Source organism: Schistocerca piceifrons, chromosome X (genome assembly GCF_021461385.2).
Source record: "Schistocerca piceifrons isolate TAMUIC-IGC-003096 chromosome X, iqSchPice1.1, whole genome shotgun sequence".
Lineage (NCBI taxonomy): Eukaryota > Metazoa > Arthropoda > Insecta > Orthoptera > Acrididae > Schistocerca > Schistocerca piceifrons.
In genome coordinates, this window is record NC_060149.1 from 492,576,664 (window position 1) to 492,594,740 (window position 18,077).

Genomic DNA, 18,077 nt, shown 5'->3' on the forward strand with positions numbered 1-18,077 from the left:
CCATAGATGTTAAGTCCCATAGTGCTCATAGCCATTTCAACCATTTTTGAAAACTAAAGTCTGTTCATTCTGTTTTCTTTAAAGCTGTTTGTGTGTGCGTGTAATTAGTCAGGCTGAGCTGAAGAAATTGAATGTGAATGTAATATATGCCAGAGCGTAGTTGAAAGTTTTATTTAAATATATTGTGGAGGAGTTCATGTAAGAATGAGGACAAAGGGGTTGGGTGCTAGTATTCTGATAATAATCACATGTTGAAATGTTATTCTACTATTTTATCTATCAATGTAAGCAGTGAATTTACTCTTACATGAACTCTTCCACAAAACATTTAAACCAAGACTGAAATCAGCTGAACACCAAACCTTTCAACCACTGTCTGAGAACTACTGCATTAACTTTCAACATTCTATAACTACCACTGGCTAGCCACACACACATACAGTTATAAGGAGAGCAGAAATAAACAGACATTAGGTTTCAGCATACAATTCTTTTGGTTGGCAACATGTACATAAACAAATCCAACAGGACGGGATATGAAGTGAACACACTGTAGTTACGATTTTAAATCAGAGTTTTCGGTAACATGTCTATAGCTAGTGACAGAAGAAAGAAGAGCGAACATGAAAATTTGTTTATGTTCCATAAGCTAAGTTTTAGTTCAACCTCCAGCATGGTGACCAGGTGAGCGGAAACGAAGATGTCCGCCAAGAACTCGATTAACTGTTTAAGTAATCAGTTATTGACGTAAAAAAAGATGTGAAGTGTTTTATAATCTGCAAGTATCACATATCAAAATAAAACTGAATCATTCTAGAATCCAGCGAAGATGCCTTAAAGTAAAAGGCAAAATGTGTCTTGAACAAATAAAGTGCACCGGAGAAAGAAAAAAAAAAGTTTGTTACTTACCAAAGGAAGTAATCATCTTATGACATACCAGCAAATTTGTTTCGGTTTAACTACTGTAAGTCTATATAGAATATTGTAAACATTAATGTGTTCCATGTCACTGTAATTCTCATTCCACATGCTATTAAATGCCGTTTAAAAAATTCATCTACCCATTCTGAAAAACTGTAGTTACTTTCATGTTTCGGTAGATAAATAGATTTTGGATATTTATCATGCGATGAAATACGTGGCTTTTTACAAGTTATCGTTTGCAAAGAAACACGTTTCGATTTTTTGAGCCGCTTACGAAATTTGCGATTGATATAACCACATGGTTTCGACGAGCAAGAAGAAGTATCGTCGCATCGCGAGCGACCCACTCGCGGCCACCGAACTGCCCGTCCGCTGACATATCGTTCAACATCTCGAGAATGGTGATAGCTATCGTTCTGCTCTCAGCCTTAAAAACAATTTCGATATGTTGACTAAATTTCAAATGGTTCAAATGGCTCTGAGCACTATGGGACTTAACTGCTGTGGTCATCAGTCCCCTAGAACTTAGAACTACTTAAACCTAACTAACCTAAGGACATCACACACATCCATGCCCGAGGCAGGATTCGAACCTGCGACCGTAGCGGTCGCGCGGCTCCAGACTGTAGCGCCTAGAACCGCATGGCCACATCGGCCGGCTGACTAAATTTCATACGCAATAATGTATTACCTAAAATGAACTGTACGCAAAGTCCACGCAATGCGTTTTTACCTCTGCACACTCAATAAAATTTCGTGTAAAGGTTTACGTAAATGCGATACAGCAAGTAACCACTACGAATAACGAAAATAAATTCGGTCTCGGGAAAAGATGTCAGGCTGTAACATGCATATGAATCAAATTTTTCTACCGAATAGTTTCCTTGAAATCGGATGAGAAGTGTTTCATAGTTTCCGCCGCGTCCGCGCCAGCGGTTCAGTTCGTTTGGCCCGAGGCTCCGTACCTGACGTCACCTTCTGCGTGTTCTGTGATTGGCGGCGCGGACCTGAAGCGCGGCACGCGGCAGCGGCAGCGATTCGACATTGGCAAACCGCGACGCAGACCCGGCTGCGCTGCGCTGCTGACGTCGTTTCCAAGGCAACCACGCCGGAGCCGCGTGGTTTTGACGCGCGGCAGTCCTAGTGGGAACCGGCCTTTATGCTCGAGGCGTTTCTACAGTCAGTAATGCACCACGAATTACGGCCTCTCCATGGAAGTCAAAACAGCTTATTCAGTTGTCACATTTTAAAAAATTAACACATGAAGTAGACTTCCTTAGTTGCTCATCAAGAAATGTAAAACATTTTCATGAATAAAAGGAAATTGATTTTATAAGCTTTACTAAATGGCCTGGATATTCATTTTGAAAATTTTCTGGTAGAGAAGGAACCAAAAGATGAACTGTTTTTGTAGTGAAGTACCGAAGACATTTCATTTCAGTGTATTCATAAAAACACCATTCAAATTATGAAACAGTTGAACAAAGTAATATGCATAATGTGTATACGTATACTTACAGGATGAAAATTAAGAAAAATGATCCTGGACAGCTTCTGTACTTCGGGCACAGTGGATTCATGTGCAATAAGTATTTGTGGTACCGTGATATACTTTTGTATGTTCATTTAGTGTCATGTATGGATACTGCCTGCGAAATTTATTGCGAATGGAGTTGTAGAAAGAAGCAACACATTTAAACATCATGCATGTTGCGACTGTTTTGTAAACGTCCCAACGGCGTCGCCTCTTCCTGGCTATATAGCCTACTATCGTTTTCACCTACAGCCATTGGTGTTTCACAGTTAAAAGCTGTCAAAAGCGCTGTCAGGTGTGAAGGATTTCCTTAAGTTAACTCGACAGTAGGAGTTTATTAGCAGTGAAGGATAAAAGTATTAAAACTTCATGCATGAAACGGCATGTTTCCACGAATCTCAGTGTTTATGACATCATATCTCTTGAACTACGTGCCGCACGACGATATATTTGAGTAGATATAGTCAGCAGCGTATGTATACTGTCAGCAAAACATGTTACGAATACAGTTAGTAGAAAAGAAGTAATAAATTTAAAAGTCACTCACAATTCCACGGTTTTTCACATACTTCAGTGTTTATGATGTCATCTCCTGAAGTATGTGTGGTACCATGATGCACCTTTGTATGTGCATCTAGTGGCATGTATGGATACTGCCAGCGAAATTTATTGTGAACGCAGATAGTAGATAGAAGCAACACATTTACATTTCAAGCATGTTGTTTATGACGTCATATCTCCTGAACTACAATAGGTGGATAGTTCTCACTCTCACAGTGACTGTTGCCTGACACTAAGGAATATGTGCACCAAGTTCGGCTGAAATCGGTCCAGTGGTTTAGGAGGAGACGTGTAACACACACACACACATACACACACACACACACACACACACACACACACACACACACACACACTTACACATACACAGATCAATTTTTATTATATATATGGATTATTGCTGGGGCACAGCATAGTCCTCAGTCTGTAAAGACTCTTCATATCACAGAGCACGAATATCTACGGGGTGAGTGGAACATATTGCACAGGCAGCCAGCAATTTTTACGTGATTAACGTATAGCACTGTTCGTTTACATTTTCAGCAAAGACTGATACAACACAACTACACTTACGTGCCATATTTTTACACACTGATTAGCAACAGCAATGGTGAATAACTGTTGCCACTACCGATACAGATACAGGGTGGTTCAAATCAAACTTTCGCTACTTGAGAGGGCCCTCATGAAAAACGAGTGATCGTAGGAAAAAGAACGTGGTGGAAATGTTTGTAACGACATGAGAAATAGAAATAATGAATGAACTGTTGAACGAAACACATTTTAACTTTCGCATGATAGGGTAACACGTCGACCGTTTGGAATGACAAATTTTCCAATTGACAAAACCAAAAGAAAACGAGCTGTTAGTGTGGCGGGGTTCTGTCAGATTTCTGCTACAAGTAGAACGTACCGAGTGATTATAATTGAAGTACAGCTACTTACAGATGACCAATGATGGCTGTAATTATGGTATGGGAGCTAAACGTGGTAGATATGCTGTTGCGTTTATACGGCAGTGAATTACGATGTAAAAAAAGTTAGTTCCAATTTTGACCAGCGGATGAAACTTAGCACTGTGAAAAAAAAAGTATAGAAATGTTTTCATATTTAATGGACTAGGAACGGTACGTTGGCAGAAAGCGTCAAACACCGAGGATCAGGCATAAAGTTCATTTTATTATTAACTCCACTTACACAGTTTCTTGAATATGAGCGCTGGTGACGTCGCGAGATCTGTATCTGTAAAATGAGGTGATCAACAGTTGCTTGCAGCATTTCCGGTGGAATCTTAACAATGTGTTCCTGTATACTAGCCTTCAAATCAGGTGCAAACTAAACATGTCCCTAGTAAATGCGTTCTTTTATATATCCCCATAGTCAAAGGCGGCATCGATTTAGATCAGGTGATCCTGCAGGCCCTGCATCTGGAAAACCTCTAGAGATAATACGTTCGTGAGAGGTTGCATTAAGCAGATCTTTCACTGTTGGAGAGACATGAGGTGTTGCCCCATCATGCATGAAAACAGTCGTTCCCACACTGTGGCGCTTTCCCAAAGCAGGAATCACATGCTGTACAAGGAGATCTTGATAACATGCAGACGTCAAAGTACATCTGACTGAGGCCAGCGAGAAAGATAAGCCGCAAAGTGTACGTCACAGAACGTGAAGCTACGGGTCTTATGAGTGCTGACAGCCGTCTCCAGCATGGAGTGAGTAACTATTTCAGACAAGTTTAATAATTCTTAATTACGTACTTAAATGTATATGAGGTCTCGATAGCAAACGACAGATTTAAGAACTTAGTGGATGTCTTTTCGCTGATATATTGATTTTCCGTGGGACCAACATGGAGCCAAGTGTTTGCGTAGAATGACGGACAAGGCTACTAGTTTGACGTCACAAGATTGTTGTGGGGCGCGTATTTCTCTCGGGCCCCAGCACCTCACAGGCCCTTTGGGTGTATTCTTTTTAAAGAATGAAACGACAATAATAGTGCCTGTTAGTCCACACACACACACACACACACACACACACACACACACACACACACACTCGCTTACGATGAGTACAATGACCCTTCACGCACAACATGCTGTTTAAAAGTACCCCATATTCGGTATTTCCGTGTTTTCACTGCACTCTGTAGTGTAGAATGTGCTTCTTCCAGGTGCCAAACCAACGTCACCCACGTTTTAGGATTTCATTACCATCTTCTTTAAACTATTTAATGACATCGGGCCTCCCCTCAAACATTACAATTGGCAATATCCTCTCTATGCAGCACTGCAATTGCTGTTGTTCACATAACGCAGTTTCACTAACAGTGCACGGTGTCTCTTCTCGATAGCCAAACTGTGCACTTACGTCATGGCTTGTCGTATGACAGCGTGGATGCCATACTGTAATACTAAGAATGTAGAGCGCCAGATCTGCACATGTTGGCTAAAAGTGGAATTAATTTTTTTCTGATATAAGTCGGTCCTGCTGTAAGGCATTAGCATATCTACCAAGTTTCGCTGCCATACGATAATTACAGTCCACACTGGACCTCTGTGAGTAGCTGCACTTTGATTATAACCAGCTTGTGCTGCAATGTATGGATAAATTGCCCAGTTACAAGAACGCCAAAGTTCCAAGTGATACCATTTGTTTGCTCGTTGTGCAACAAAGTTCTATTTGATAGGTGAAACTTAATTTTTTTATTGTTGAATAATTTTTTGTAACTAATGATAAATAAAGTTAAATTTTTGTATGTTTATTAGATTTCATTATACAATCTTACCATCCTAACAAATATTAGGATTTAAATGGGGAAAATATCTGCCATGTAATCTGTTAATTTTTGGGAGGGAATTTATTGAAGAAATAAACATAGAGGTAAGTGAAACGTGTAAATTCATGAGACGCTTGAATAGCACGATCAGAGACCATGTTTTTGTAGTTTCCAGAGGTTGTTTGTAGCAGCAGTTTTACAAAGAATGATGTAGGGGGGAAGGTTAACACAGTTATGTTGCACTTTTATTACAACATTTTTTTAAATGTTCTTTGCAGTTCACTTTGACAAGTATTGACCAGTACCACATCAAAAAATTACTTTTGTAGGTGCAGAGACAGCTGAATAATGAGTTAATGAAACTTTGTCATCAATTTACATGAAACGAATGAACTGTTGTTTGACATCTTACCATTCCAAAGGGCCGATTTGTTAATTAAGTGCCATGTTTACGTTCCAGGTTACAAACGTTGCTCAACGTGAGGACGATCTGTATCCAGGAAAGTCTGGAACCGCACTAGTGATACCAAAACACAACTGTTTGCTGTACTTTTCGAACGGAGCACCATGGAATGTTCAGCCATCGTGACACAGATCCTGCACTGCTTGAAAATCGCACATTGTTTCCATAATTCTCAGTCATGGCGAGAGTAGCTTCTTCAACAATTTGTGGCGCAACTGGCCGTCTGTCTCTCCCACAAGAACTTCCCAAATGGCCAGTTAATTTGAGCTTCCGAAGCATGTTCTTCAACCACGGTGCGGAAAGAAGACCTCTCCGTGTTTCTTTAATGTAACTATACTCGCGAAGAGCACCAGTATTAGTGGTGGTGTTTTGGTAAAATGTAATGCATTCTTATTCTTGTGTTTCAGTCCTGTATTGCTGTATCAGTAACGACGCTAACGGCAATGATGACACTAACACTACTGACAACGCAAACCTGCAGCGCACATTCTGGACATCGATGTATAAAGTTGCGTACCCAGACAATAAATAGTTTTTCGTCTACACTGGCTGAGGTAGCGAAAGTCTTATTATAATCACCCTGTACATTAAAGGACGAAAATTACCTTTCATAGGTAAATACCACAAATGTTTCATCATAGTTGTCATACTAATAAGAGGCGCTTATGTGTTGAAAAATATCGGGACATGTACTAAGTTGTTAATATCGTAGGAATAATTTATGTTATTATATGGCCATATATTTATGAGACAAAATGCTGGATTTCAGTTACATGGGAGTGTGCTACCAGTCAATCTGTTGAATGTACACATATTTTGAGCAATTTTCACTTACAGATAAGACATATTAGACAGTCTGAGTCACTGCTTCCACATTATACAGTTCTGCAAACTATTGTGCTTACTTTTAAATTCTTCTGGGGATGCAGCGTTATATATGTCAAGGACATTAAGTGTACATTACGCCAAAACGCTGCTTTGTGTAGCAGTTGCTACTGTTGTGACTTTATTTTCATTAGCTGTAGGCCTATTTCGGCTCAAAGGCCATTTTCAAGCACTCTGCAACATATAATACAGTATTTAGATCATATATCTGTCAGTTTTCGTGATAAAAAATTATTTTGTACATTTGGCATAAGACTTCCTTCCATATTACGTCGTTGACGCTGTTGCTGTCAGATATCCTACTTGGTGCGTTTTTAAGCAAAGCACAGGCGAAATTATAAATTACTCGCTAAGTAATGTCTCAGCAGTGGAATTTTTCTTTGTTGGCCAGTATCGTTAAGATCTTGTTAACATTTTGTAAGTTTGAAGGCTTCGAGTTATGTCAGCGATGTTACATTGTTACAGATTTGTTTTTATAAATCTATGGAGTTGTGTGATAGTAAAGTCTTTGCAGCTCTATATTGGTGTTCGTTTTATGAAATTATCCGTGGTCAATAATTTCAATTGAAAGCCTGTGCTTTGCTTAAAAACGCACCAAGTAAGATATATGACAGCAAGAGCGTCAACGACGTAATAATGAAGTCAGTCTTGGGCCAAATGTACAAAATGATTATTTATTACGAAAACCCACAGATATATGATCTAAATACTGTACTATATGTTGCTGAGTGCTTGAAAACGGCCTTTGAGCCGAAATAGGCCTATAGCCCATGAAAACAAAGTCACAGTAATAACAACTGCTACACAAAGCAGCGTTTTGGCTTAAGGTACACATATTGTGCTTACTTTAGAATAGCCACAATTGGAAACTATAGCAGTAATAATGCCTATGTCATGGAGAATCAGTAAGTATAATTAATAATGCAGTTCCCGAAAAACGGATGAAGGTTATACATATGTCACTGGAAAGGAAAAAGGAAAGAATTCTGTCTATGATAAATCAGAAAAATGCTACGTGACACTGCTCCAAATTCGGTAGTTTTTTTGCTACACATACACCTGGACACGCTAGGAAACCATTTCGAAATGCTGCCGCAGAATAATTTATTCAAAAGTGATTCTCAGAAATCCAATCAATCGTAGTACAAAGCATAATAATAGGGGTGATTATTCATTATTTTCTCATAACAAAATGGAAAAAATTACCTACATTTGGGCTGTGACACGTGTTTCAAACAAGAGAAATCCCCTTGCAATTATCTCTTCCATGCTTTAAGCCAATTCCATTCCAGATAACGAGTGTAAATGTCGACGATACAAACGAAATGCATGTACAGAATCCGTGGTACTTTTGAACGATATCTGTTTGTACTTGCGATGTAATGACGTTTTGAATCTCCAGAATGCTCATGGACACGTTTTAGGCTACGCTTTATTCACCTATGCTGTGTATTAGAATAGTCACTCCAAAGATATTTCTTCTGTATAGTGCTGTATAGCGCAGCGTTGTCTGCGGCTCATGCAGTGTTTCCCCTCGGTCGCTGCTCGTCTCCTGGTACCAGCAACGCGGTGTCAAATCGAACACGAGACACGACTGAGCACTTCTCGCCGTAGGGAGGGGGTGACGTAGCGACGCACCCGTTCAACCGCCAGGTGGGCCGACGACCACAGTCTCTTTAAAGTGACTAACACCGTATTACACTGTCAAAGTTATCCGAAAAATCTTACATAAAGCAAAGATCACGCTCTTCAGCGTCAATTACGAAATGAAGACCTTCATAGGTATGTAAATGACGAAGCGGTCCTCCCCTTCTCTGAGGAGGAAGTTGCTGCTCTCATCAAGTCCTTAAAGAAAGGAGAAGCCCCCGGGCCAGACGGCATTGTGGCGGAGGTGGTGCAGTTCTGAGCCCCACAGCTAGTTGCGCCACTACACATCTCTTTAACGAATGCCTCAGGCAAGGCAAATTTCCAAAAATATGGAAAACCGCAAATGTGGTAATTATTAAGAAAGGCCCCGAGAAGGACCCTGCTGAGGCCAAATCCTATAGGCCCATCTGCCTGCTGGACGGTTTTGGCAAACTCCTCGAAAAATTATTAGCGGACAGACTGACCGCTCACCGCATGCTGCAGGGGATGAGCGGCAGGCAATTCGGTTTTAGGGCGGGGAGATCGGCATCTGATGCAATCGCCCTGGCGGCCGAGATCTGCGGCGCAGCCCCGTGTAAGTATGTTGTTGGCATCATGGTGGATATCGGTGGCGCCTTCGACAACCTGTGGTGGCCTTCGCTCTTCTCCTGTCTCCGGGAGAAGGAGTGCCCAGGGCTGCTATATGGATGTTTGAGGAGCTATTGTGAAAATCGGGAGGTATGGCTATCATCCCCTAGCGGGAAAGTCCGGAAAACTATCACCAAGGTTTGCCCCCAGGGCTCTGTGTTGGGTCCCCTTTTTTGGGACATCCACATGGAGCCTCTTCTGGATAGTCTGCAACAGAGCGAAGATGTGCTAGAGGTGATAGCCTACGCTGACGACCTCCTCCTGCTGGTCGGCGGCCGAAGTCGCGAGGACATAGAACCAAAAATAGAACGAGCAACAGACAAACTACAACTATGGTGCCGCAACACCAAAATGACTGTCTCACCAACCAAGTCGACTTACTTATTACTCAAAGGACAGTTAATGAGAAACCCGACTGTGCGAATTGACGGTACGCCCGTTCTTCGGAGACGAGAAACGCGCTACTTGGGAATCATCATCGATGAAAGGTGGAACTTTGCAAAGCACATAGAAACCGTAACCCAGAAAGCACTACAACTACTAAATAACCTGATTTCCATTGGACATAAGAGATTCCACCTCCCGCCTCATTTAATCAAGCTCTATCATAACAGTATACTGATGTCAATAGTGGGTTATGGCTCGGAAGTCTGGGCTCACAGGCTCACGAGGGTGGTGCCTGCCGTGACGGGAGCATACAGAACATCCCCAGGAGGAGCCCTGTTAATTATAATGGGGCTCTGTCCCCTAGATATAAAGATTAGGGAACAAGCTGCATGGTACTGGGCCAAAAAGGACATTATCACCAAGGCAGAGGAAATTATGGGGGCACTAGTCAGGGGAAAAGGGGAGATACGGGGAAGGGGGGTAGATCTATGGCAGGAGATATGGGAGGCAGATGAAACTGGTAGTAGAACCTTTCAGTTCCTACCAGATGTTAAGGAAAGATTGAAAATGAAATACTTCGAGCCAACTCGGGGATTGTTCCATTTTCTCACCGGTCATGGCCCCTATCCGACTTATTTATGTCGGTTTGGGAAAAGGGCGACGCACGCGTGCGACTGTTGCGCACCGGAGGGTACTCCTGACCATGTGGTTTACGAGTGCCCGCTTTTCGATGATGTAGCCGGGACATTGAGACGACAACTACAAAGTAAGAACACCTATGACCTTCTAAGACAAGAGGAGACCTTTCAGAGACTGAATACGCTAGCAAACGAGGTATCACAAAAAGCATTGAAAACTTTTTTGCGAGACCTTCATGCCTAGATAAATAGAAATCACCGATTGTGACCACTGCCCCAATCCCGTGCCGCCTGTTCGTGGATAGGTCGACTTTACAGTTGGAATCCGCCACGTCCAGGACCAGGGGGACTGGGGTGAACCCGAACTAGACAACGCACCGATTATGACGTAGAATAGGAAGTAGATTTAGTTAATTAGAATAGGATAGTAAGTTACGAACCTGCAGCGATAAATTACCCCTTGCCTGCCCTGTGCCAGGGGCATGCTCATAGGGATTAGCTCTATGAGCAAGGCATAAGTCGGTTTATATATTAACACTGGCACAACTGTAACGCTGCAAGCTGTTAATACTAACCTTTCGTAGTAACCAGAAAGTATGCTAACACTAGTTAAATAAGAATTAGTCTGCCTAGTAATAATCATAGTACTGTCTGTAGTCAAGTAAATGTAGAAGCTGCTATTGTAAAGTTAGAAATATAGGACCCACTAATCACTAAGGTGGTGGGTCATTTTTGTATAATTATTATGTTATGAAATAAAGAAATTAAAAAAAAAAGATCACGCTCTTACTTGTGACAAAAATGTTATAAAAGAACCGCAGATAGTCTAAAGCGTCATTTATAAAAGACTAGTTGTTATCCGCTGCGCTCACTTGCATGTCATTAGTTTTATTATGATGAATGATGGTAAGTAAGCTAATGATTTTACGAGAGCTCTGTGTATATAGAGGTGTGGAGATGTGTGTATAAAAATGTACGGAGTGTCGGTATCTAAGTACGTAATGAATGTGCTTATATTATTTTGCTGTATGTCGAATGACGACTAATTTGCAATTAACATAGTGACTTAATACATCAGAATCAAATACAGCCTTAACAAAAGCCTCCCACGTTCCACATGTAAAGGTACGGCTCTATGTTTGTCGTACAGCCTTCAAATGACGCCGTCGTTGTTAATCTTCAAGCTTCTTCGTAGTTGTAACAGGTATGTGCGCTCAGCGTCTAAAATGCAACGGGATTGTTACTGTTCTAATGTGCATGTAGCTCTTAAGGCCGCTTAACGTCCTGCAAACAAGTTCCGGCGGACATGAGATTGTCCTGAGGTTTGTTGGATTCGAGTAACACTCGAAACTTGAGCTCTCTTAGAATTATGCGCTAAATCAGAATTACGTTTTCGACACTTGAAGTAATAGTTTTAAATATGGTTCTCCGGCCTGTTGTCCGATTTTACAGTTGTATGTCCGCCAAAACTCTCCAGCTACACCATGTGGTGCAGGAACTCAATATCATAAACCACGCGCACAATAATATTGGATATGCACAGTCACAGAATAATCTATAGACACAAAGAGTCACCGACCATCGCTCCAGCGTCCTCTGTACGCCACTCACGTATACCATATTTAACTATGTTAACAATATTAAAAAGGAGAAAGGCTTTGTAAAGTAGCCTATGGTCTTCGTCAGGTTTCAAGTTATCTCCATACCAAATATCATCGGAATCTTTTCAACGGTAGAGTCGTGAAAACGTAACAGAGACAGATTCTTTCGCAGTTAATAATACTGGTATTAGTATGGATGTATGAACTAAACACGTTGAAAACTGAATAAGCATTGTACTGACTACGTTGTATCATAATACGTACAACATATCAACCCAGACAAGTATTTTGACGAATGTGATAAAATTCAAAAGTGAAAGAGTAAATATCTTTTCCAAAGAGTAAGAAGGTTTCCTTAATTTGCGTAATAATCTTCAAATCAATAAATATCCTGTTCTACACACTTTTCAAAAGTGCGTATCTTCTTCATCAAAGTTCAAACTATCTGATGCGAAATTTCATGGATAACAGTCGAACGGTTTAGTCGTGAAAACGTAACAGACAGAGTGACTTTCGCATTTATACTATTGGCATGGAAGCACTGTATTCTAACAGTTAACCCACGGCTGCACTCGCGTATCAGTAAAATTAAATGAAATGTGCTTGTCCCTTTATTGGTCGGGAGACCCCGGTTGGGATATTCGAGATCTTGGTGAAAGTTTACATATTTGATGCCATTTCGGTGACTTGCACGTCGATGATGATAAAATTGTGACAACGCACATATCCAAACGCGAGCAGGAAATTATTGACCAGGGCGGGAACTGAGCAGCCTCGCCAAGTGGCCTTGCGGTTCGAGGCGCTATGTCAGGGATTGCGGGGTCCCTCCCGCCGGAGGTGCGAGTCCTCCCTCGGGCATGGGTGTGTGTGTGTGTTGTTCTTAGTTTAAGTTAGTTTAAGTAGTGTGTAAGTCTACGGACCGATGACCTCAGCACTTTGGTTCCTTTAGGAATTAACACACATTTGAACATTTGGAACTGAACACGGGAACCGATGATGGCGAAAAAGCAACGCTAACTGCGTGACTACGAGGTATTCATGCAAATTTGGACACAACAAAGAAGTTATAATAGGTACATAACGCACAGCGCCTAAAATGTGATAATTTTGTGACTGTTATTAGCATAGAAGTATGGATTAAGCACGTAGAGGTTTGTGTAAGCATTCTTTTCATTAGGTTGAATTCTATTCTGTAGAACATATCATCATCATCATCATCATCATCATCATCATTTAAGACTGATTATGCCGTTCAGCGTTCAGTCTGGAGCATAGTCCCCCTTATAAAATTCCTCCATGATCCCCTATTCAGTGCTAACATTGGTGCCTCTTCTGATGTTAAGCCTATTACTTCAAAATCATTCTTAACCGAATCCAGGTACCTTCTCCTTGGTCTACCCCAACTCCTCCTACCCTCTGCTGCTGAACCCATGAGTCTCTTGGGTAACCTTGTTTCTCCCATGCGTGTAACATGACCCCACCATCTAAGCCTGTTCGCCCTGACTGCTACATCTATAGAATTCATCCCCAGTTTTTCTTTGATTCCCTATTGTGGACACCCTCCTGCCATTGTACCTGCAATCATCCTAGCTACTTTCATATCCGTAACCTCAACCTTATTGATAAGGTAACCTGGATCCACCCAGCTTTCGCACCTATACAACAAAGTTGGTCGAAAGATTGAACGGAGCTCAGATAACTTAGTCATGGTACTGACTTCCTTCTTGCAAAAGAGAGTAGATCGTAGCTGAGCGCTCACTGCATTACCTTTGCTACATCTCGCTTCCAGTTCTTTCACTATGTTGCCATCCTGTGAGAATATGCATCCTAAGTACTTGAAACCGTCCACCTGTTCTAACTTGGTTCCTCCTATTTGGCACTCAATCCGTTTGTATCTCTTTCCCACTGACATAACTTTCGTTTTGGTGATGCTAATCTTCCTACCATAGTCCTTACATTTATGATCTAACTCTGAAATATTACTTTGCAAACTTTCAATCGAATCTGCCATCACAACTAAGTCATCCGCATACGCGAGACTGCTTATTTTGTGTTCACATATCTTAATCTCACCCAGCCAGTCTATTGCTTTCAACATATGATCCATAAATAATATAAACAACAGTGGAGACAGGTTGCAGCCTTGTCTTACTCTTGAAACTACTCTGAACCATGAACTCAGTTTACCGTCAACTCTAACTGCTGCCTGACTATCTATGTAAAGACCTTTAATTGCTTGCAAAAGTTTGCCCCCTATTCCATAATCTCGTAGAACAGACAATAACTTCCTCCTAGGAACCCGGTGATATGCCTTTTCTAGACCTATAAAGTATAGATACAATTCCCTATTCCACTCGTAACACTTCTCCATTATTTGCCGTAAGCTAAAGATCTGGTCCCGACAATCTCTAAGAGGCCTAAACCCACACTGATTTTCATCCAATTTGACCTCAACTAATACTCGCACTTTCCTTTCAACAATACCTGAGAAGATTTTACCCACAAGGCTGATTAAATAGATACCTCTGTAGTTGTTACAATCTTTTCTGTTTCCATGTTTAAAGATTGGTGTGATTACTGCCTTCGTCCAGTCTGATGGAACCTGTCCCGACTCCCACGCCATTTCAATTATCCTGTGTAACCATTTAAGACCTGACATTTCACTGTATTTGATGAGTTCCGACTCAATTTAATCCAACCCAGCCTCTTTATTGCACTGCATTCTATTGACCATTTTCTCCACTTCCTCAAATGTGATCCTATTTCCATCGTCATTCCTATCCCATTGTACATCGAAATCTGAAAGATTACTGATCGTATTTTCACCTACATTGAGCAACTCTTCAAAATATTCCCTCCATCTGCCCAAGGCATCAACAGGATTCACCAGCAGATTTCCTGACCTGTCCAAAATACTTGTCATTTACTTCTTGCCTTCCTTTCGAAGACTGCTAATTACACTCCAGAATGGTTTTCCAGCAGCTTGATCCAAAGTCTCCAACCTGTTTCCAAAGTCTTCCCAAGATTTCTTCTTGGATGCTGCAATTATCCGCTTGGCTTTGTTTCTTTCTTCAACATAACTTTCTCTGTCTACCTGAGTTCTAGTATGTAGCCATTTTTGATACCCCTTCTTTTTCCTTTTACAGGCTGACTTGACTGTGCCATTCCACCAAGCTGTTTGCTTCATCCTATCTTTACACACTACTGTTCCGAGACATTCTTAAGACACTTCGAGTACTGTGTCCCTGTACCTTGTCCATTCCTTTTGCAATGACTGTAATTGACTACATTCAACTAACTGGTGCCTTTTTGAGATCACTGTTATGCACTTGTGCCTGATTTCCTTATCCTGAAGTTTCTCCACTCTTATCCTCCTACATATGGACCTGGCCTCCTGCACCTTCGGCCTCACAGTACCAATTTCACTGCAGATTAAATAGTGATCAGTGTCATCAAAGAATCCCCTGAATACACGTGTGTCCCTCACAGCCTTCCTGAATTCCTGATCTGTTATTATATAATCATTGAAAGATCTGGTTCCCCTGCCTTCCCAAGTATACCGGTGAATGTTCTTATGTTTAAAAAAGGAGTTTGTGATTACTAGGCCCATACTGGCACAGAAATCCAAGAGCTGTTTCCCGTTCCTGTTGGCCTCCATATCCTCTCCAAATTTACCTATAACCTTTCCATACCGTTCTGTTCGATTTCCAATCCTGGCATTAAAAACACCCATGAGCAGAACACTGTCCTTGTCCTTTACTTTAACAACTACACCACTGAGTGCGTCATAAAAACTATCCATCTTATCTTGGTCTGTCATTTCACAATACGAATATACTGACACAATCCTAATTTTCTTGCTACACGCTGTCAAATCTATCCACATCAGTCGTTCGTTTACATACCTTATTGCAACTACGCTGAGTTCCATTTCTTTCCTGATGTAAAGCCTTACACCCCATTATGCTATTCCTGCTTTGACTCCTGTCAGGTAGACCTTGTATTCTCCCACTTCCTCTTGTTTCTCACCCCTTACCCGAATGTCACTAACAGCTAAAAAGTCCAACCCCATCCTACTTGTAGCTTCTGCCAGCTCTACCTTCTTCCCAGAGCAGCCCCCATTGATATTAATAGCTCCTCATCTCGTTACCATTCGTTTGCCGAGTCGTATCTTAGGAGTCCCTGGTTTGTTAATTAGAGGTTGGATTGCGTCACCTCCAAAAGTCCGTGGCATTTTGCTCTGATTGTTACCAGCATCATATTTAAAGTACCAGGGAAGCAGGTTGTTAGCCTTACTTGCCCCGGGTCTCATTAAGTTTTACCCCTAACGGTTGAGGGACTAACCGGTGGATTTGGTAGTCTTTGCCGTCTGAGTACAAAGGTCACCACGACTCAGAATATATCCGAGATGCCCAGCCTTATTCCAAAGTAACTGGTATCCCGACTGTCAGGACCACTTACTTGGACACTCATACGTTGCTCGTGGTTCATGAACTAGGACATGACAACAGGAACCCACACCATGAACATATAAACACTAAAACCACTAACAAATATCATTAAGTTCAAAAGTGAAATAGTAAACAGCTTTATCAAAGAGTAGTTATTGTGTCATAATTCGGGTTATATCCTTCATATCAATAAATAAGTTGTATTACACACTTTATATAGTAGCCTACGTTTTCTCTCAGCGTTCAAGCTCTTTCCATACCAAATCTTATTAAAATCTGTTCAGTGGTTTAGTTGTGAAAGCGTAATAGAGAGAGTTACTTTCATATTTATAATAATAGTATGGATAGTTGATGGAGATCGTTTAGAGTGTCATGGGGCTAAGGAGGAAACATTTCTGGTGCAAGAGAATCTTTCGACAACAACACGAGTTACGGCACTGATAATCTCCAGAAGGGCTAGGTTTCCCGAAGTAAAAAGTCATTTAGAATTAAACAGGTAATCGTTAGTTAGAGTAAAATGGACTGAGGAACTGAATGGAGGAGTCGTAGTTTAATCGAACCTGTCATCAATTAAATTCAGGAGCAGTATTGTCTTAAAGAAAGTAATTACGAGAGTAAAGATCAAAGAAAGTATTAGTCTCTCTCTTCACGTGTTTCAAGCAAGGAGGCTAGTAACTGTCGGATTCACCTTCTTTACACTCGTTAACATTATCGTAGAGCATAAAAAATCAAGTCCATAGATTTACCTATTTTTTAAATCACTCCATTACTTGTATTTTGCGCCGGCCGCGGTGGCCGTGCGGTTCTAGGCGCTCCAGTCCGGAGCAGCGCTGCTCCTGCGGTCGCAGGTTCGAATCCTGCCTCGGGCATGGGTGTGTGTGATGTCCTTAGGTTGGTTAGGTTTAAGTAGTTCCAAGTTCTAGGGGACTGATGACCACAGCAGTTGAGTCCCATAGTGCTCAGAGCCATTTGAACCATTTGAACTTGTATTTTTCCACAGTACATATGCATGTTTCTGTCTTTCCCACGACGGAATTCCTGTAGTTTTTGTTTCAATCGCATATATCACCGCCTTATTTCTGAGAGCAAATTTTGCAACCAAATCACCATAATGAATAACCCTCACCTACAGATAAGAACGGAGACTCAGGTACTAACGACGCAAATCATCATAGGTGGTAGTCGTTCGGTCAGGATATGCACGAGAACGTCTCATTCTTACAGGTAATATACGCAAAAGTGTAGCGTACTGCCCACTGTGCGATAGTTGAGGATCATAACTTGTTAACACTTGCAGGGCAACTTCCATACTTCTAGCACTTGCCAACTCGCCACTAGGAGGGGCATTGCTGATATGTCCCGGGCTGGTCACTGGTTGAACACTTTTGACATATGTTACAACGTCGTCTCACCACCTTCTGCTGATGGCCATGATACAAGACAGTCTAATTGTATGCTCCAGTGTACTGTCGGTAACTCGAAAGTGAAACATCGCGTCGTATCACTGTAGGAACTCTGGTACAGTTCCGGACAGTCGTGTACTCGTAGTGCACAAAATCCGACGAGCTTTTTGACTCGATTCA